Source organism: Tiliqua scincoides, chromosome 12 (genome assembly GCF_035046505.1).
Source record: "Tiliqua scincoides isolate rTilSci1 chromosome 12, rTilSci1.hap2, whole genome shotgun sequence".
NCBI classification, from domain to species: Eukaryota; Metazoa; Chordata; class Lepidosauria; order Squamata; family Scincidae; genus Tiliqua; species Tiliqua scincoides.
In genome coordinates this window covers 10,621,021-10,644,084 of record NC_089832.1, presented here as the reverse complement: position 1 = coordinate 10,644,084, position 23,064 = coordinate 10,621,021, and positions in this window count along the sequence as shown.

Below are 23,064 nucleotides of genomic sequence, written 5' to 3'. Positions count from 1 at the left end.
TGTAAACTACCCTGTAGTGGGGAAGCGAAGGAATGTCTATGAAACCCTCCTTATTTCTGTTGTGACATAGAATTCTAAATTACTCTCTGAAGGAACCCATGGAATTCTCTATTGTTGTGTCGGGAAGGGGTCCTCTCTTATTGGGGGGGAACACCTTCTTTGCATGCAGAAAACTCAATCCTTGGTATCTCCAGGGAATGTTTAGGGGAAAGCTGCTTGAAAACTCTGGACAGCATCTGCACCCTGGAGAGTGAAATAGACAGAACTGAGAAAGGTGGGCCAGTGATCTGATGCCGAAGAAGGTAGCTTCTTATGCTGACTGGGAGTGTCCATACAGTAGAGTATTGACTGTGCATTCAGAAGGTTCCAGCTCCAACCCTGATATCTTCAGGTTGGGCTGGGAAAGACTCCTCTCAGTATGGGAAGTGCACACTTGCTTAAAAACACCATTTCCTTCATCTCCTTCTCCCTTCTTGGAGGCAGCTGAAGAGGAGGAGAGGGCATAGTTCAGCCTAAAGAGCCCAACAGGTGGAGAAGGGAATAAAAAAAAAAGGTAAAGGTTTCCCCTGCACAGTATCCTACTCCAGGCAATAGCGTATTGCTTCTCTTTCATCCCACATGTCCATATAATGCATGTTACTCCTGCTACCAGGGCAAAGAGGCACCTTTTAAAGTGGTGTCCTCATATTTCACAGTGGGGCAGCGACTGTCCCTCTTCACCCCAACATGGCATCTTAACTAGTGGTTATTGTTGATGTTCCTTTGGCATCTTTTTTAGCTTGTGAGCCCTTTATTTATTTATTTATTTATTTATTTATTTATTTATTCATTTATTTATTCATTTATTTATTTATTTATAGCCATTTAGTGGTATATATAATCTGCATTGTGAGTTACGTTTTTGTTGAAAAGCAGAAATACACTGAACAATAATGATGGTGGCTTCTGCTTTACTTATCTCCGCCTTAAAGTTTGGGCTGCCCAATTATTTGATAAATTGCCTTGTTGCAATGTGAGAGCCGATTGAAGACCTTGCGATGTAATGAGAGGCATGTCCCAAACAGATGAGACTTTTATTTATTTGAAGTTAGGCTAGCAAAGATGAAGGGTGAGGATTTTACAACAGTGTCATGTTCATTATGGAGCTCTCTTCCTAAAGGAGCTTGTTGGCCGGTGATTTTGTGACTCTGAAGAAATGGTTAAAATCTCTTTTTATCCAATAGGTTTTGGGTAGGTTTGGGGGCAAGGGTAGGGATGTGCATTGCTTATACCCAAACAGTAGTCCCTTATTGCTGCTTTCACTGCCATTATTATGGATTTATGATTGTAGTTATTTTATAGGTTTAATGATGGCTTTTATTGCTGTTTTTAGTTGTTTTTATGATACATCATAAGCCACTCTGAGGGTTTTATGGAGCCATGTTGGCTAGATAAAAGACATAACAAGCCCAAGTTAAGAAAATAGATAAATACACGTGTGGGGGATGCTTTTCCTGCAATTGACATGAAATTGGGAGCCTTCAGAAGAGGGAGAGCTGAGCTCCTGCATGGCTTTGGCCCAAGGCAATAGTTTGAAGGCACATGATTCTATTCAAACCTTGCAGAACTGGGAGAAGCAGAACCTCCCTTGAGAAAATTTGAACTGCTTTATGGAAAGGTTAGCTTGCAGTAGCCTTAATATGGAGAGGAAGAGATGGTACTGCAGATTTAGGGCCTAATCCTCAGCTGGGCCAGTGGCAATACTGACCTCCAGTGCGGATTGTTTCAGATGTTCCATAATGTATGCCCACAACACTGTACACCAAGTCAGCACTAGTGCCGACCCAGAACTGACCAGATACCTCCCAGAGGTAGGTAAGAGCTCCACGGCTCCTCTTATGGCAGCAGTGATGGCTTTGGAGGCAGTGGGAAGGTGTTCCAGGACAGGGAAGGAACTGGAGTGGGAGGGAGATGGGACCGGCAAAGCTTTGATGCACTGGACCTGAACTTTATGTTGGGCCAGAAGGTCTGACACAGAGTCTTTCAAGTCTGCATCAGTAAAATAGCCAGTGAGAAGCTTGAGAAGCTGCATTGAAGGGCTTGAAGCTTTCCCCCAGGGGAGTGGGTGAAAGTCCTCTTCCCCCAAGGCGACCTCCTGTGGCTGCCATGGTGCCGCAGGATGTAGTGGTAGCTGCTTGTTGTGCTGTTGCAGCTGGAAGTGGTGCTGCCTTTAGTAGGATTGGGCTGTTCGACCACATTCCTGTGCATACTTCCTTGGGAGTAAAACCTGTTGAACCCAATGGGGCTTACTTGAATGCAGACAATTGGACAGCACATTTGGTTGGGCTGTGGTCATTGCAAAAAAGGCATCAAGGTGCATAAGAAATTGCAAGACAATGCAGTTCAGCTTGCATTCTTCTCTCTGGCATGCAGAAAGTCCCTCTGGCATCTTCAGAGAGATGCGACCAAGAAAATACTGTTCTCCTAAACCTCACAAATATATGTCTTCTTTTCACTCCAGGTTCAGACACTATTGAAGTGGAGAAGGGGGAGTAACCCACCAGTAGAGCTCATGCTTTCAATGCATTACATGTTCAATCCTTGGTACCTCCGGGTAGGGCTGATAAAAACCCGTCCTTGGAACACTGCAGAGCCACTGCCCATCAGTAAAGACAATGCTGCCATTCGTGCCCAATAGTCTGATTGACTGTAAAGCAGTTTTAAATGTTCACCTTGCTTCTGCTACTAGGAAGCAATGGCTTCTCACCCTTTGAAACCATAAACACCCAGATACTATTTGGATTCATCTCGAGCAGTGATAGGAACATGCAGGTTTCTAGTAAAACAGAGAGCTGAAAACACAACCATCATACTAAACACAAAGGCAAACACAATGGTTGTATTAAAAAAGAAGGTACTGGATGTTAGGCGGTGTGGTAGGATCACAGCCTTCACATCTTCTAGGATCACATCTTTAAAATGCTCTGAAAATGGAGGCTGTTTTTTTTTTTTGTCCTTTCCCTTTCATCTCTGTTTAAAGAAATTGATTTTGGAAAATAAAGATCTAAAGAGCAGGAAAGGCTAGGGATGAAACCAGTTGGGGCCATTCAGGGATGTGAATGTGAAGTTCGGAGCAGATGGGCTGATATCGCTAAGAGCCTGCAATCTTTGCCTTGGTATTCATGAAAGAGCCTGAAGGTCACCTCCTTAAGAACAGGACAAGAGAGAGCAGGGAGAAGAACTCTTTCATTTCTTTTTTTTTGTCCTTGAGATGGAGTGCTGAGGCTTTCTGATTATAAGGAAGCCTGCATGGCAGTTTTACAATAGAAGCCCATCATTGTCAGAGATCTGGACGAAGTAAACCTTCAATATTACTGGGGGGAAGAGCAATGAGAGAATAATTTATTGCTGTGTTTGAAGAGCTTTCTGTATACTTGGTGGATTTTTCAGAGACCTGGCAAGACATTAATGTGAAGACAGGTTTTGCTGAGCTCATAAACGCGACATGGGATTTCAGATACAAAAGAGAAACACAAGATAAGAACATTTGCTAAGTTGGATCTTGGAGTTGTTGCTTCTTCTGAAAGCAAAGAGGGAACTTGGGCGAGGGACAATGGATGGGTGAAATCTGCTTCATGTCTTTATAATTAGAGAGATGCATAGAAGTGTGCCATATCCAATGTATCCCAGTGGTCCAGCATTTTGCCCCATCTGACCTGCATGAGGCCAGCATACTAAGGGCTACAGATGCTTGGCTGCAGCTCTGACTGCAGGTGGAGCTGAGACAATTAGATCACCTGCCCTGGCACCCCCCCCCCATCTGCACTGCAGTTCAGCAGCCCCTCCTACCCATAAAAAAGGTCAATCTGGGATTAGATGGTCATTTGTTTGAGGCCAAGTAGGAACTTTTTGCTTTCAAACCCGATTGGCCGCAGTTAGGGAGGCCTTTTTTGCCTACTTCAGACTGAACAAATAGGTCAAGTGTTTTCTGTTAGAAGACAGGTGGACACAAGTGGCAGGTATGGTGCAGGTAAGGATTAAGAGTGGGGTGCTTCTTGGAAAATTGGAAGCGGCAGCTTGGAGGTCAGAACATATCACCAGAGGATTCTTGGTTCAAGGATAGTGTCTGGGCATCCCTTGCCCAAGGAATGTCACCCTTCTTGTGCAACTCTGGGAGTTGCTTCTCATCTTGGGGCGGGGGGGGGGGGGTTGAGTTAGAACAATCCAGATCTCTTTGTCGAGGTTAACACTGGTAAGTTGTTATTGTCATAAGCCGTCATTCTCTCACAGCTAGGATGGGAATGGACCACAACTACTATCTTTCCCCAAGGTGAACCCACACTTGACAATGCAAGTCAATGCATTCACACTTGACTCACTGTCTCTCCACTTCAGCTACCTTGCATGACTGTAGTGAAAACAAAATAGGAAAACCTTCCTATAAGCATCTTTCTATGTCCCTATGAGCATTGTGTGTGTGTGTGTGTGTGTGTGTGTGTGTATACACATACACATATATACACACATATATATATTTGTATTGGCAACCTTCAGTCTCGAAAGACTATGGTATCGCGCTCTGAAAGGTGGTTCTGGTACAGCGTCTAGTGTGGCTGAAAAGGCCAATTCCGGAGTGACAATCCCTTCCACACTGGGAGCAAGTGCAGTCTGTCCTTGGTCTGTCTCCCTGGCTATGGGCCTTCCTTCTTTGCCTCTTTGCCTCAGACTGTTGGCCAAGTGTCTCTTCAAACTGGGAAAGGCCATGCTGCACAGCCTGCCTCCAAGCGGACCGCTCAGAGGCCAGGGTTTCCCAGTTGTTGAGGTCCACTCCTAAGGCCTTCAGATCCCTCTTGCAGATGTCCTTGTATCGCAGCTGTGGTCTACCTGTAGGGCGCTTTCCTTGCACGAGTTCTCCATAGAGGAGATCCTTTGGGATCCGGCCATTATCCATTCTCACGACATGACTGAGCCAACGCAGGCGTCTCTGTTTCAGCAGTGAATACATGCTAGGGATTCCAGCACGTTCCAGGACTGTGTTGTTAGGAACTTTGTCCTGCCAGGTGATGCCGAGGATGCGTCGGAGGCAGCGCATGTGGAAAGCGCTCAGTTTCCTCTCCTGTTGTGGGCGAAGAGTCCATGACTCACTGCAGTACAGAAGTGTACTCAGGACGCAAGCTCTGTAGACCTGGATCTTGGTATGTTCCGTCAGCTTCTTGTTGGACCAGACTCTCTTTGTGAGTCTGGAAAACGTGGTAGCTGCTTTACCGATGCGCTTATTTAGCTCGGTATTGAGAGAAAGAGTGTTGGAGATTGTTGAGCCAAGGTACACAAAGTCATGGACAACCTCCAGTTCATGCTCAGAGATTGTGATGCAGGGAGGTGAGTCCACATATATATATATATATATATATATATATATATATATATATATATATATATATATATATACACACACACACACACACACAAATATATAGGAAATAAAACTTCCATTCTTGAAATAGAAGCCACCTGGGTGAGCTGTTGAAATTAAGCCTTCCTTGCACTCCATTTGACTTTAGGGGAAAGGGTATTGCTCTGTGTTAGAGCCCATTCTTGTGCATGCAAAGCATCCCATGTCCAGTCCCTGACATCTCTATATTGGGAAAGACCTCACTCCTGAAAGCTTAGAGAGCCACAGCCAGTCGTGTAGGGAATCCTGATCCAGATGAATTAATGGCCTTTACCCAACCTGTGAATGCATCTCTCGAGGCGGTGGCTTTGTCTATTAACTTACTTGTTGAGATTTCATCTTTCCATAATGTCTGAAAGGACTTCACCTTCGACTAACAGCCTGCAATTGTGACGGGCGAGATTAAATTTCTTTTTTTCCAGTTCAGATACGGAGTGAGCGCTTGTTCTACTATGTGTGACCAATTGCAATGACAGGGCTGTGTAGATGGCAGCTTATGATGTGAAATGAAGTCGCGGCTGCACAGTGCTAGACAGATGCATGCTTTTTACCTGCCCAGGCAGAGTTCAGGACTTGGAATACAGTGCAAACTGCGCTGCCTGTTAGGTGTCAGATCCATCCTAATGGAGGGGAGAGTCCACAGCTTAATGGGAGATCACATGCTTTCCCATGTATAGCATGCCATGTTCAACCCCTGGCATTCTTACCTAATGGGTCTGCAGGAACGAGACTGTGAAAGAATTAGTTATGCTGGAGAACTTGAGAATTCTGGGATTTTTCCAAATGCTTTGGCCCAGTTCAAAATTCCTGAGCCTGTTAGGGAGCAAGTGCAACCCACTCTCCAACATTCAGGCCTCGTTTATAATGTTCCTGCTTGCCTGGCACTCTGCCCCGCCCCAGCAAATATGCCTTTCATTACTATTTTTTTGCTTCTGTGTTATCAACATTTATTGAGAGAACACTGCAGAACCTCAATCTTGATGTGAACAGATCACATCACAAATGAGTGTTTCAGTATTCTTCTTGTATGATATTTGATCCCCACGTGTTTGTGCACGCTTCCCAGTGAGCGGCTGCAGTGAAGTGGTAGAGCACCTCCTTGGTATTCAGGAGGACCCAGGTTCAGTTCTTGGCATTCCTAAGTATGTCTGATAAACAGCCTTCCCTTAAACTGCTACCTAAATGTGGGACGTAGGAGCAGAGGCGTAACGAGAAACCCCAGCGCCCAGGGCAGTAATGTTGCGACATCATGTGACATCATGACATCTGGGTTCTCCCTGGGGAAGAAGAAGTGGCAGCTTTGTATCCCTGTTCCTTCTCCTAAGGAAGCTCCTGTTTGAAGGGGAGTGAGGGAAGTGAAGGGGAGTCCCCTCTTCCAGAAGAACCATAGGCAGCACAAGGCACTTCTGGGTTCTCCCCAGAGGAAGAGGAGCAGGCAGCTTTGGTATAGCACCTGGACCTCTTCCACCCTAGTTACCCTAGTTATGCCTCACCCTAGTTATGCCTCTGCATAGGAACCTCCTCCTACAGACCATCTAGCTCAGTATTGTCAGGCTGGCAACAGGGGATCTTACCTGGAGACGCTTCCAGAAAGTGCAACAATTGCTAAACTAATCAGATACTTTACTACTGAAGTACAATCCTTCTCCAAGTCTTTGGGGGGTAGTTTTGCTGACAGGAGAATTACCTTGAAGATTCTCCCTAATCTCCATGGAATGAAGCAGGTTAGGTCTGAGATACATTTTCCTTCTCAGAAATGTTTATTCAGTTACTTGATGCACGTCGGTTTACTTTGACTCTAATTGAGCACAAGCCTGCGGTTTCCAAACAGATGTAAAGATCAGTTTTTTTCTGGTTTTGGTTGACACTTAGGACCACTTAAACTGAGTTAGCTTTACCATGAGCTGAGTTAGCTTTACCCACCTTATTTTCTCAAATGAACTCCCGTAAAGCAGTTCAAAACATAGATAACAGACGGCATCTTCTAAATGGAAACACAGAGCAAAGTGGGTAATTACAATGCAGAGCTTCATTATTGCAGAGGTAAGACTACACACAGGCAGCACACAAATAATCACAGTTGGCAACTTAAAATGTAATGATGGGCACAGTCCAGTAGGTGCCAGTGTAAGCTAATTGAGCTGTATCTGGTATTGATATCAAGCCACTGCAGTGTGAGGAAGGAATGGGAGGGGGGGAGTGAATTAAATCATAAAGAAAAGGTGTACATGACATTTAACTGAAGTGTTGGTAGCACCTGCTTTTCCAGACTTCATAGCAAAGGAAGAGAACATGAGATATGAAAGCAAAGAACAAGAGGGGGAACAAAAAAGGTTGAGAGTAGATCTGCCACTTAGTTTTGTCAACAGTGAAATTGAAAGGAAAATTTGGAACTCCTTCATCAGGCAAAACGTCAAAGGTATTTCTAAGGAAGTAAGGAGGTGTTTCCTGACATGGTGATGGGTTCCACACTGTATTGAAACCTAGATCGGTTTTGCTCAACATTTGTCCTCTGCCCTAGCACTTCACCTGGTCCACCCATTTGAAATACCACCAGAAGTAACTGATGATGACAATGACAGTTACTTCTTGGCAATGGTTTGGAGACCAGATGTGACATGACAGACACCAGTAAGAGGCTCAGGTTGGATGGGAGGGCTTTTTTCAAGTGTGGAAAAGCATGATTTGGCACCTCCTACCACTGTTTGTTGTGTCACATTCCTGGTCTTGCTGCTGGGCAGCGGGGGTCCCATGAGTACCACCAGACACCACCTCAAATACCACTGGTGATATTGGTTCCACAAGGTTCCACTGCCACTGAACCATTGGTTGAGAAACACTGATCGGAGAGGAGGGGACCTTGATGTATGCGGTGAGAAAACACCTTTGGGTGTCATCTGCACTGCTTTTGTTGTTTTGTTTTGTTGTCCTTTAGCTATTCTCCCAGATTCTACAACCCTGCCATATACCACCAGGCTCTAGCCATTACTCCACAGATACAGGCAGACTCTTCCCCAGTCTTTTCAACCTGACATCACACAGAATCTTAGATTTGGAAGGGACCTAGAAGGTCATCTGACTCAACCCTATTTGCTCAGAGCAGGCAAACATTACAGCATCCCTGACCAGTAGCCATCCAGCCTTGCATGCAAACTTACAATGACATAGGAGTCTACCACTGCATTAGGCAGACAATCCATGTGCCCACAGTATCCTTCTATCATCCCCCCTAGAATGCACAGGATCAAATGGTGCACCATGGGACATTGGATCAGAAAGTAAAAGATGGTCATCCTCAGAAAGGCAGGAAGATCTCCTGTGTTTTCAAAGAAGCTCTAATCCCCACTGCCCACAAGGACATGGTGTAAAATCATGGGGGGGGGGCACCTATCCTCACCTGCCCATATCACCCTAGTTTCACCCCGTCTCTGCACCCCAGCAGCACCCCAACTTGGTTTTTTTTTTAGTTAAATCCAACTTTTAAAATGCTTTGCTTCTACACAAATTTTCAGTTCAGCTCTAGACATTAACAGGTCACACTCTATTATCCTGGCTTCAGTGGTATTGCCAGAGGGTGCAGGGGGCGCGGGTGACACGTACGGGGGGAGGGACACCACTACTGGCCAGAATTTTTAAAATGTTGGGATTTTTGAATAATGCCATCACGTTATATATCATTTGATGTGTAATATCATGCAGAATGCAATGAAACAAAGCATGGTAAAATATCTATTCTATCAAAATGTATAGTCAAAAAACCAGCAGTGGAGGCACAATAGAGCATTACCACACCTACCACCTGGGACACTGCCCTGCCCACTGCATGGGAGGAGGTCCATCATGGGGTGACAAGCTGGCATCCCGCACCACTACCCTAGTGGCACCACCTAGTGACACCTTAGGGTGTCACCACCCTAGTGACATCACCATCTGGGTTTTGTACTGGAGCACTCTAACAACGGCTCCACAAATGCTTTCCCAAAGACAGAGCTCTGAACTCAGTGCTGTGTGAATTGGTCTCTCTTCTGCAGTGTGTATCAAAGCACCAAAACGCAACACAGTAGGACGAAGCCTGGTGGTGGCAGCAATAACTCACCTTTAATTTCTCGCCAGGCATTTGGAAACAAAAACAGTTGTCGTGCCAGCTGCTAGTGACTCGCTTTGATGCAGAAACATTTTCTTCATGCCGACGTGTCTGAATGCCGTGTGCTGATTCTATCTCCAATACGTCTTAAAATTTAAATTTAAAAATAACACCTTTGCTCTGCACAAAGTAGCGCACGGAGCTTTGTGCCGGGCTGAACAATAATTGCTTATTGATAGCTGTGAAAATAGATATGAAAGCTGCTTAACCGCGGCGCTGCTTCTTCGCAAAGGTTGTCTGCGCCTGGGGCAAAGGCTGGTTTGCAACCTGGGCCAAAGCAGTATTTGAATGACCCCTGGTTCGTCCCGCTGAATTGCCTGGCCAGCTGCTTGCACGTTTCTTGGGAAGCTGAACAAAGCCTGCTCAGAGTTGAAATGTGTCATTCTCTGATCTGCCTCTTCAGGAGTGCAGCTTATAAAATTATTCCTGGTGTGGAAAGAGTGGGTGAAGAATCCCCCCACCCTTTTTCTCAGATCTGTTTTATACTGTGAAGCTGATTGGCAGTCAATTCGAGATAGACACAAGGAAATACTTCTTCACGCACTGGCATAACCGATATGTGGAATTCACTGCCGCTAGAGGTTGCTACCACTTTTGGGGCTCAGGTCATAGAATCATAGAATTGGAAGGGACCTTCAAGGTCATCTAGTCCAACCCTGTGCCTGTAGCAGGAAATCCTCCTAGAACATCTCAAGCAGGTGCCAGTCAAGCCTCTGCTTGAAGATCTCCAGTGGGGGAGAGTCCACCACCTCCCTTGGCAATCTGTGCCACTGCCAAACCACCCTGACAGTCAAGCATTCCTTGCTGATGTCCAGCCAGAATCTTGTACCCATTGAATCTAGTTCTTCTCTCAGAGGCAGATGAGAAGAAAATTGTTCTTTCTTCCATATGAACCACTGGTGAGCAGTCATGGTGGCCATATGCCACCTCCAAAGGCAGCATGCTGGAAAACAATGGTGGAACAGGGGTAGGTCTTCATCTCTTGCTTGTGGGGTACCCAGAGGCAACTGGTGGGCCACAGTGACAACAGGATGCTGGACTAGATTGGTCTTTGACCTAACCCAGTAGGGCTCCTCTTTTGTTCTGTTGGTACAGGTCTCAGGTCTTCTGCCTGCAGACCACATGCATATGATCACCCCCAACATCACTATAACACTTGTACTGTATCAATTATTTCTAATGCCAAGGGCAATTTCTGAGCTCCCACCATTACACCATCATGATGCATTCCATCAGCTACCACTGTCTGAGAGCCCAATCCTGAGCTTGCCGTGCTGGCCTTACACTGGTGCTGGGTGTTGCAAATTGCCACAAAACACGCCTGCAACACTCAGTGCCAGGTCAGCACTGGCACCGACTCAGCGCCAGTCCACACCAAGCCTAGTGCCAGCTGCAAGCCAGCAGCATACCGCCTGGAGCAAGGGGATGAAGTTCATGGCAGTGTGGATGGGGGTGGGTGGGAGGTGTTCTGGGGCAGGGGGAGGAAGTAGGGTGGGAGGTGGACAGGAGCTAAATGGACCTAAATTCCGAGCTAAATGGACCTTTGGCAACTTCGTTTGGAAGAAGAAAGACTCCAATCCAGCCTTCTCCCTGCTCTTCTTCACTGGATCCAGAACTCTCAAGATCTCTCAAATCTGCAATGGCAAAATAGCCAGCATAGACTTGAGAAACCACATTGTGGGGTTGGGGGCTTTCCATGGGGGAAGGGGACAAAAGTGAGAGGATGCGTCTTGCTCTTGAGGAGCCTTGGAGCAGTGTTCAAATTAGAGATGTTCAGAAACTGGAAACAAAGAGGGGGGGACCCCAATCGGTTGTTTCAAATGAATTGTGAGTGCCTGACACATGTCAGGCCTGCAATCCTGTGCAAACATTGAGCCCAATCCTATCCAATTTTCCAGCACAGGTGCAGCTGTGCCAATAGGGCATGCACTGCATCCTGTGGTGGAGAAGCAGTCACTGAGGCCTCCTCAAGGTACGGGAACATTTGTTCCCTTGCCTCAGGGTTGCATTGCAGCTGCACTGGTGCTAGAAAGTTGGATAGGATTGGGCCCATAATTGGGAGTAAGGTCCATTGAACTTAGTGGAACTCACTTCTTTGCAGGTGTGCATAGAATTGTGTTGTGAAGCTGGTAATCTCTTCCATGCAGGCAACAAAAATCTAAAATGAATTACAATGAACTCACAAATATATTTTACCAAGTATCTTAAAATATTCCAATTCTTAAGGACAATAACATATCATAGTCTTCCAAAGGCCATCAGAATGCTATTTGCATGTGCATTTCTCCTAAACGAGCAAAAAACTAAACGCAAGAGACATATCACATGTGTAGAATCCCTCTACACTTATAATGAAGTTATAGGAACTTGTTTGGCTCCCCTTCAAAATGCTCAGATGAAAATTGGGATTTCACTTTGTGTGACATTTTGGTGTCAACCTCAGGAATTTGAAGAAACCCCCAAGAAATAACTTTTTTCCTTATCAGAGGCCCGTAGCTCAGTGGTAGAACACCAGTTTTTCTTGAAGGTGTTCCCAGTTTCAGTGCCTGGTCTCTCCAGATAAGACCAGCAAAGACAGCTATCCAAAACCCTAAACCGCTGCTGCCTTCGTGTAAACAATTCCGAGCTAAATGGACCTTTGGCAACTTCGTTTGGAAGAAGAAAGACTCCAATCCAGCCTTCTCCCTGCTATTCTAGTTTTCAAATTGCAAATAATTTGTTATACATTTTTAAAATGTGATTTCCCCCACAACTATGATCTGAAATGATGCTGCCCATTCTCCCCCCCCATCCCCACCTATCGCTTGCATACCCTAATTCAAACACTCCCTTCCATGGAATGCCTCAAGCTGTGAAGAGCTACTTGCGCAGTTCAACCTCCTTCTCTTTTGACCTTCTCAACAAATATTGTCCTGTGTCACAAGTGGCTGCCTTGCATTTTGATGCAAGATCATTGACAACTAAATGTATATAAAAAGTGTGAAGATTAGCGCTGGGCAATTTTCTGGAGTCATCTAATGCCTGACACTAGAAAATTCTGCTGTCATCTGGACATTTCAAAAGCTTTGCAATTTGTTCTTACGTCAACTGATAGCCTATCTTTCTCCAAAGACACTTTTGCACACTTTTTTGAGGGTTTTTTTTTCCTTTCTTAGCAGTCTGGAAGAAATAAAATATCTTATACTCTGAAATTCATTTCATTTTCATTTCATTTCATTCATTTCATTTCATTGGCATAAACAATCCAACAAGAAAACAAAATTAAAACATTCAGGGTAACCACCAATCATTGAACAGGCAAAGAAATACAGAGGAATTTACACCTCGACAGTGCTTTAAATATATATTTTGCTACATTTGATGAGTAGCACTCATTTCTCCCTACTCTGAAATTGTGGCAGTCCTGGGCCCAACTCAGGTTAACTTCCTAAGTGTGAACGCAGTACAGAAAGGTGTTGCTCCTAACTGGAACTTATGTGGACGTACATTGTTTTCCTGTTTTTGATATGGGAAAATGACACCAGTTGCACATATGATCATAGCATATAATGCTACAATATGTGTTTCTTTGCAGCATTTACTAGCTGCTTCTCAGCTGAAACTCTCAAAACAGTAAGCAATGAAATACTATTAAAAAACAAATTGAATAATAAAACCAGACATAAAAAGTTGGCCAATCCATGAGGCCAAGGAGGCTGTTTTGGGTAGCAAATGGGCAGGGGTGCCTACCACCGTTCCTCCTCCTCTTCATCTCACCCCCTGGAGACTCTCCAGCCCACCATTTTCCTCTTCTTCACACTTCTCTTTCTGCTCCATTTCCACTTCTTTCTCAAATCCAAAGAGCAGAGAGAGGAGGATGCGCAGGCACAGTGGCTGAATTCTAACTGGTTAATGGTGTAGTCCCAACCAACTTTCCAGCACCAAGGCAAGGGCAATTCAGCTCCGAAGTAAGGGAACAAACATTCCCTTCCCTTGATGAGGCCCCCTGTTCCCAACTGCAGGATACAGCACATGTCCCACTAGCACAGCTATGCCGGTGCTGGAAAGTTGGGTCCAACTTTCCAGCACCGGTGCAACCTCAATGCAATCCCTGAGGTAAGGGAACAAATGTTCCTATACCTTGAGGAGGCCTCTGTGACTGCCTCCCAACCACAGGATGCAGTGCATGCCCCATTGGGATTGGGTCCTAACTTATTAGTGCGCTGATTGATACAATAACTGCATTTCTTCTTTGCCACCACTGCCAACTTAGGACCCAATCCTATCCACTTTTCCAGTGCCACACTGGGGCATGCACTGCATTATGTGGTGGAGAGGTAGTCACAGAGGCCTCCTCAAGATTTGGGAACATTTGTCCCCTTACCTCAGGGCTGCATTGTGGCTGCACCGGCCCTGAAAAGTTGGATAGGATTGGGCCCTTCATGTTTTAATTTACATTGAACACAAGGAGGCTTCTGGGATGGCTTTCCAAGAAAGTCTAAAATAGTTTTGGAAAAGCTGCAGCTGACAGAGTTTAAGGGCTTTCCGGGTGTTAGTGAGACACACACAGGGTGGATGAAATGTGTTTTCATTAGGGACCAATGAACATTAGGTATGGGTGGTTCTCAAACTTTTGTACACTGGGACCCACTTTTAGAATGACAATCTGTTGGGACCCACCAGAAGTGATGTCATTAACCTGGAAGTGATGTCATGGCCAGAAGTGACATCATCATGCAGAAAAATTTTCAACATATGACATCAAATCAAGTAAGTAAATTGAAAGTTTACAAAAGTATAAGTTTTGTAAAGAATAAAGAAGAATCCTCCTGACCCTCCCAAGCAGCTGCTGATCTGTCTAAAAAAAATCCCCCAAACTTCCCAAAGGCTTCAGTCCTATCCACAGGAGGTCTGGTCTAGAGAGTAGAGCCTCCGTTTGCCTGAAGATAACATCCGCAGGTCGCCAGTTAGAGGCCACCAGCACCGTGAATGGCGAGACCTTGAAGCAGCTGACAAGCCGAGCCATTCCACCTGCTCTTTGGCTGCCCTTCCAAGTGAGATATGAAGGAGCTGCTTGTCAGCCTGCATGGGAGGAAACTGGAGGCCAGAATGTGATACCAGATCATAAAAGATCCATCTGAAATGTTGTGGTTCTTGAAAGACAGAACCTTCTTCAATTGTAAAAATCCCTACAGGGATTTAGTACAGCCTGCCTATGTAAACCACCTTGAATTAAAGTCTGAAAAGAAATCTAACAACCAAGAAAGGTGGTATATAAATACCTGTATTATTATGATTATTATCCACACTTACCCAGGAGTAAGTCCCATTGACTATCATACTTAGGGCTCAATCCTAACCCCTTATGTCAGTGCTTTCCAGCACTAAGGGCAATGCAGCTCTGAGGGAAGGGAACAAACATTCCCTTACTTTGAGGAGGCCTCCGTGAGTGACACCCAACTGTAGGATGCAGAGCATGCCCCATTGGCACTGCTATGCAAGTGCTGGAAAGCACTGACATAAGGGGTTAGGATTGCACCTTTAAAAGCATATACATAGCAGCCTGCTAAAAGTACAGATCTGTCTCATTTCCCCAAATGCAGTCACATGCTACGGTAGCATCAAGTCTGATATATTCAAAATAAAATACGCATTGAAATGAATGGGACCCACCTGAAATGGGCTTGCGATTCACCCAGTGGGTCCCTACCCCACAGTTTGTGCTAGAGGAGCTGCCATTTAGGAAGTCAAGTCTGTGATGCTGCAGCAAAAGGGTTCCACAGCTCCACCAGCTGACCAAATCTCAAACAGCTGATTCTTAACGTCTTTTTTGGTGAGAGCTGCCTGTCAACTTTAAAACCAACCTCAAAACAAATCACTGCCTTCGCTTCCTTGAAGCTGCAATTGATATGCATTTCAAGATGGGAACTTCAAAGGGAGGCCTGATGATTTAATTCTGTGTGACATTTGAGAAATTGTGCAGTTGAAAGTGATTTTTTTTTCCTCCCCTCTCAACAAATACAGGGAGTGTAATATTAAAGATTTTATTCTTTTGCTGGAAGTTAATAGTACTGTTACCATGGTGCACTTATTCCTTTAATTTCATGTAAATTTAAATTTTATGATGTTTGCTTCTCTGAGATTATATAATCCCTTTTTTATTGAAAAGAATCACAATTATGCAAATGATGATATCCAAGGAGACAAGTCGCAATTAACTGTGAAAGACAGGCTGTTACCGTAAGACATTTATTCACACTGAACAAAACATGGCTTGCTTTAAAATAAACCTTTCTCTAAAAGAAAGAAATCAATTTGGCAAAGTCTTTTAAGGGAGACGCATCTCTTAGACAAAAGTTTGCAGTCTCGGTGTATTAGCGTCATTAGTTTTTAATACCCTGTGCTCAACGAATCCGTCTTTCTCTTTATTCCGCTAAATAAAATAAAACAAAACTCTGACGCTGGTAATTATGGCTTTGATCATTTGGTGTACAGTGAACAAGGGCAGGTTGGTGTATAGGACCAAGTGTGGAAATGTGCGTAGAATGTCCTCTAGAACTTTTAGGAACAGGTCCTACTGAAATAACAGTAGACTTCAATGCAACAACACTCATCTTTTTTTTTTTTCTTATCTGCATGTCAGCTTAATCCATCAATTAACCAATTATTGATTGCCTGACTGACTGACGGACTGATTTTGTGATTCCCCCACATCCACCTTTATCCAGCTGTTAAATGGATCTGAGACAAACTGTCAAACTGATTTGCCTGGTGCAGAGGAACTTGCTGTGTCCAGTCATGACAAATTCTCTGGGTGTTGCTAAACTAAGTGCCACCATCTCTTTTTACGAAACTGGAATAAGTAGGTGGTGAGAGGTCAGATGCAGCATTATTTACCATTTGCTTTATAGTACTATAAACAATGACGTTTCGAAAACGCACATTGTTTGTAGCCCAACCAATATAAGAAAATGATCGAGATAAAAAAATAAACAATGGTTTATCCGCAGAGATAAGAGATTATGATTACAGCAGTGAGGGTAGTTGAGAAAAATTTTATTGTTCTGTAAGAACTCTATAAAGCTTCCCAGTAGTGTAGTTAACTTACTTGCTGACCCCTGTCCTATAAAATCCTGCCACACTCTATATTAATATCAAGCTCCTCTCTAAGGCCTCCATTCATATAAACGAACCTCCATCTTCAATCTTCTGGTTTATAGTGACAGCAAGACCTGTGCATGGAGTAAATATTCAAGTGTATCGTAGAATGATAGAGTTGGAAGGTATCCATGGGCTGGAGGTCTGGTCTAGAGGGTAGAGCCTCCATTTGCATGAAGATAACAGCTGAAGGTCGCCAGTTCAAGGCCACTGCCGTGAACAGCGAGACCTTGAAGCAGCTGACAAGCCAAGCAGAGTTTTTCCATCTGCTCTTTAGCTGCCCTTCAAGTGAGATATGAAGGATTGTCACTTGCGTGGGAGGAAACTGGAGGCCAGAATGTGATACCAGATCATAAAAGGATCCAACTGAAATGTTTTAGTTCTTGAAAGACAGAACCTTCATCAATTGTAAAAATCCCTATAGGTATTTAGTATAGCCTGCCTGTGTAAACCGCCTTGAAATAAAGTCTGAGGAGAAATCTGAAGACCATGAAAGGTAGTATATAAATACCTGTATTATTATTATTATTATTATTATTATTATTATTATTATTATTATTATTATTATTATTATCCAAAGGTCATCTAGTCCAAGCCCCTGTCTGCAGCAGGAAATCCTCCTAGAGCAGTAGTTCCCAAACTGTGGGCCGGGACCCAATGATGGGTCATGACCTGATTTTTGGTGCATCACCAAAGGGTGATTGAAAGATCAGATAACTAATTGTCTCAAGCCCTCAGGCTATTCAACAATCAATACTGTAGCGGCTAATAAAGAGCTCAACTCCTGCAGTTTGCAAGCACATGTAAATATAGGGAGTTAAATGTTTGAGGGTCTTTATTCTGAGGGTCTATTATAGAGGGTCTATTATTATTTATTTATAAATAAAATATTTATTTCTAGTTCTTTTTTAAAAGTCTGCCCAACCTAGGTGGGTCCCAATCGGGTGTCATTTACAAAAGTAGGACCTGGTGCTAAAAAAAGTTTGGGAACCACATCCTACAGCATCCCCAACAGGTGCCTGTTGGGCATCTAAGAATGCATGTTCCACACTGGGCATAGGCTGGGTTGGCTTAGAAAGAATCATGAACATGGGAGGATCAGGGCTTATAGGACGGATAGTCTAACCTCCTGCCTTAACACAGGAAATTCAGAGGTTGGGTACTCTACCCAATTCAGAGGTTGGGTAGTCTAACACAACCTCTAACTAGCCTCTATTCAAAGACCTCCAGTGAGGGAGAATCAACCTCCCTGTTAGGTGACCAGTTCCATTGTTGAACTACTCCCATTGTCATGATCAACCATAATCGATCATCCTGTCACATGAGTCCATTAGATCAAGTCTATTCTAGGGGGAATAGATGGTGGTTTTCTGTCTCCTCTGGGTTACAGGGCCAAACAGCCACTAAAATTGAGTGTTAGGAGAGTTAAGACAGACAAAATATTTCTTTACCTAGTGTGTAACTACTCTGTGGAACTCCTTGCCACAGGAAGTAGGGATGGCACTTGCCTAGATGCCTTTAGGAAGGGATTGGACAAATTTCTAGAGGAAAAGTTTATCACAGGTTACAAGTCATGGTAGGTATCTGCATGCTCCTGCTTTTAGAGATACACTTCCTCAAATTGTCAGATGCGGGGGGGGGGCACCAGGATGCAGGTTGTTTTGTGTGCTCCCTGAAGCATTTGGTAGGCCACTGCTCACATTGTATCTCAATATAGGAAACTGAACTAGATGGGCCTTTGGCCTGATCCAGCAGGTTTCTTCTTATGTTCTTATGGGAGGGGGCATTTTGAGTTTGGGCCCACAGTGGGGTTGTTCAAGGCTTTATCCAATTAATATAGTCCAATTTATATTCCAAAGGATTTGTTTTGTGTGTTTATTTGGGGAGTGGTGGTGCAAAGGCAATATCTGGCTTCTTAGCCAGTTTAACCCTCTAAAATGCCATTTAACCCTCTAAAATGCTTTAGATTTCCCCTGTGGCTGGATTGGCTCTGGATTTAAGTGCATTACTCCTTCGATCTTTGATATTTGTTCGGCATCACTCTGATCTCTCTAAGAAGAAAATATGTTCTACACCACACTGGTTGATCGCCACTCAGAAATAGTTTGATGGGTTAAAAACCCTTGACCATAAACTTTTTTCCTCCCCATTCCCCAATTTCCTGACTGCTGCTTGCATGGTAAGCTGTAGCAAGCGGTTGAAAGGCTGAAGCTTCTGTGGCTCGTTGAACCAGTTACAATAATTCTGTCTCAGTGATTGAAGATATTTCAATCAGACAGGACCAATCATTAAATATATTGTTCAGAAGCATATCAGGCTGGACACAGAAGCTTAACCTGTCCAGCAGGCTATGATGAGAGAAGCCATTGCTTGGAGTGAAGAACAGCTGTGACTCACCAGGGCTTGAAATAGTTTATTCATAAACTTAAAAAAAAAAAAAAAGGTTTTGCAACTCTACAGTGCTTTGTTTTTCTTAATTCAATATTCTTTTCTCCCCCTTGCGTTGCTCTAATTTTTACACTGGTGATTCAATTCTGTCTGCTTTGTATGTGTTCTGTTTAAAGAGGGTATTTGTTTCAATCAAACATTCCAGGGAAGGATCTTTAGGTTCCATTATTTATTTCTTTAAGGCTGCGATCCTGTGCATACGTCCCTGGGGTTAAGCCCCACTGAACTTACTTCTGGGTAGACATGTCTAGGACTGTACAGTTAGTCATTTCTAAGCCACCTTCCATGTTATACCAGCTGGCACACAACCATTGAAAGCACAGAAAGTCAAAATAAGACCACACACAAACAAAAACAAAGAGTGTTACAGATGGAGATGGCATCAGGGGTCAACCAGATATGATACTGGTTGAAGGTCCACACCCAACAGGGGGACCATCTGGCCAGGCCAACTGCTGAACCCCCAATACTGGTGGCAGAGGGGTCACAACTTGACTCTGAACCAACACCTTCAAAAAAGAAATCTACCATCAACTTAGAATCATTGCCTTCTTTTAAGAAGATAAAACACAGCATGTTTTATCAATTGTATTACTACACATACAAGAATCTCCCTGTTTGCTCTCCCTTCTCCTCTCTCCAGGGTAATCAAAGGTCCCATGCTCATCAGAGATCCCGCCTGGTCGTAAATCCCAATTTATTTCAATGTAAGATCATTTATCATGTGCTGTAAGTCTGCTTGAAAGGACTTAACCAGCATAAGCTCCATGGTAGAGCACACTCTCCGTGTGCAGAAGGTTCCAGTTTCAATCCTTGGTATCTTCAGGTAGTGCTGGAAAAGGCTCCTGTATGGAACCTTGGAGAGAAGCTACCAGCAAGAAACAGCATTTGTAAAAGGATGGCTAGAAGAAAAAGCTTATCGTCAGTGGGCATGGGCATAAACCAGGCCTGTGCAATTACATTTGGTGCTTTAAAGAAGAAAACAGGTGGAAATGAAATATAATCTGAAGGTATATAGATAGTAGAGTAGTAGAGTATGGAAGTTTTCAGCTGCTAGGGGGAGATAGGCATTACAGGAAAATTCAGCAAGAAGGAACTGTACATATCCATCTTACACACACACAACTGCATTCAATTAGGGCTTACTTCTGTGCAGATATAAATAGGATTGTGCTGGAAGCCAATTACACAGAATAGAAGGACCACAATAGTTTAGTCATTTTACAACTTAAGTCATAGCTTAAACCCTAGATAAATGCCCTCTCATCACTAGCAGTCATTGATAGATGCCCTCCGTGAATTGCCTGATCGCCTTTCGAAGTGGCCTTCATCACCTCTTGTGACAGCACAGATGAATTATGCATTGGGTGGAGGGCTTTCCTTGTCCATCTTAAATCTCCTGCCAATCACTTTTATTGGATGACCCGTCCATAATCCCTTGGTATGTTGATCGCCAGTAACGCTTTAATGTTCTTCTTTCAGGCAGATCTGAAGTGAATGTTTCCTGAGCTCCTGGAGCAAGTGTTGTTAGAAGTAAAAGAATAGGATGTCTTTTTTTTAGGAGCATATCAAAAGTACCATGTTTCCCCAAAAATAAGACACTGTCTTTTTTTCCTTTTTTTTTTTGGCTCAAAAACACACACTAGGTCTTATTCTCAGGGTAGGTCTTATTTTTTTTCAGAAGTCAGTCCCTTTATAGTTAATGGGACTTACTCCCTGGAAGGTGTGGAGAGGGTGTCCCCTCAGCACGCAGGAGGATGCCTGCCTGCCTGCCTACTCAGAAGTCAGTTGCTTTATAGTTAGTGGGACTTACTCCCTGGAAAGTGTGGAAAGCCTCAGAGCCCAGTAGGCAGGGTTGCTTGCTGCTTCTCACCTCAGCTCCTCCTCAGCGTCCTCTGCCAAAGGTAGCACATCATGCGCTTTCTAGGTGGCGTGCACAGGAGTGCAGCGTTCCTGGTCACGTTGTCCACCCGCCCCCACCCGAGGACTCCTTCCACCCCCCCCCCGTCCTGGTCCTGATCACAACTAGGTCTTATTTTCGGGAAAACAGGGTAAGAAAGGGGACCTTATGCCAGTTATCACGTATGTTCCTTTATTAACAGTCACCCGTCTGCTTCTCCAAATGAGTGAATGGCAACTTATGACACTTATGGCCCAATCTTACCCTTCCCTCCCCTGCTGATGCAGCACCACCAAAATGACTATGGTGAGGGGCAGTTGTCAAGGCCTCCTCCAAGTAAGGACAATTTTTTTCCCTTTCCCCCAGGTAAGCTTCCACCGTGTGGGTGGGCGGGAGTCTACCTGTACTAGCTAAATAGTTGGCACAAGTCTTCATGGACCAGTATCATAGAATCTGGGGCAAGAGTTAGGGTTTGGTGGTCACTGCTGCTGCCAAGCCCGACCCCTTCCTAGGTCTGATCTGCCCATCCCCACACCCTCCCTGCCCAGTTTTGCCCTCTCCCCTGCCCCATTGACTTACCTGTTCCAGCGAGCAGCACAGGAAGCTACAACACGGGCAGGAAACTGCAGGCCCCCTACCAGTGCTCCCAACAGGGTACTGAGTAGCTGTTGGAGGTGCTGCTAGAGCACCTTTTACAACTGGTGCTGACTGCTTTGTGGCAGGGAGCTTTCCAGTTAGAGTGAATTCTATTTGTGCAATAAAAATATTAAAAAACAACAACTGTGAATAGAGTTCATCAGGAGACCCTCAAAATGGATATAGGGCTATGTACTGCACTTTTGTACCTACCATACCAGGGTCAGGCTGTCAGCTGTAGTGAGATGAAAGACTGAAGTGCCAGAGGGGGCCAGAAGTATCTGAAAGCCTAAGGGCCCAGCCATGGGTCAATATGGTCCTGATAACATGTTAAGTATAGGACTAGGCTCTTAGTGAGAATTAGGGAGTCTGGGGGGAAAGCTTTCTGATGGCTTCTCCTTAGAAATCAGTTCACATTTACATGTTTGGTATCTGCAGTTGTTACAGCAAGGCAAGTCATTTCCAAGAGGATAAGGGAAAGTTAACCAAGTGTCTCCATTGAAGTGTGATGGAATTAAACATTGTAATGGAGACAGCGAAGAACGAAGGACAAGAGAGGATAAGGAGGGCAGGGTGAGAGAAACAGAGCATTTTTGAGGGGGGGAAACGCTAAAGTAACTTTGATTGAATTATAGCCTGAGGGCAAATTGGGAAAAAAAAGGAACAGGCAAAGAGAGGCAAATGTAGAAGATGGGATGGAGAGGATTTTATGGTTATTAGACTGAAGAACAATCAGGCTGACAAGAGCTGCACCAGTCAGTTGAATAGTTGCAGCCCCAGCAACTGCCAAGTTGATGAGGATAAAGCTCAGGACCAAGTCCTAACCATGTGACTCTCTCTCTCTCTCTCTCTCTCTCTCTCTCTCTCTCTCTCTCTATCTATCTATCTACAGCTTTATATTCCATCACTAAGTGGATGCCGTTTGGCAGACCATTGTCCCTCAACAGGGTTAAGACCCTACTGTTATTCCACAGTTGGGGGAACTGGAACTCTATGGCTGCAATCCTAACCATTGAACAAAATAGGACTTACTTCTGAGTAGACCTGACTAGGCTTGTGCCCTGTGTGCATAACATGCACTTGTTATGACACTAGCAGAATAATGTGCAGGTACTTTTGGTCTCAAAATACTCTTGGAATTTCCAGGTCAGGCTGGAAAAAGGAGACTATAATCATGGAAATAAGAGCATGTCCTCCTGACTCACCATCCCATCACCACAGAATTACATGGGGAAGGGAGGAACGCCCAAATCATCCAATCCATCCCGAATCATGTGATTAAATACTCCTGGGCAGCCCAATCCTAAACCTGTGCTGGAACATTCAGGTCAACTGGACTGCACCATATCCAGCACAGGTTAGGAGGTG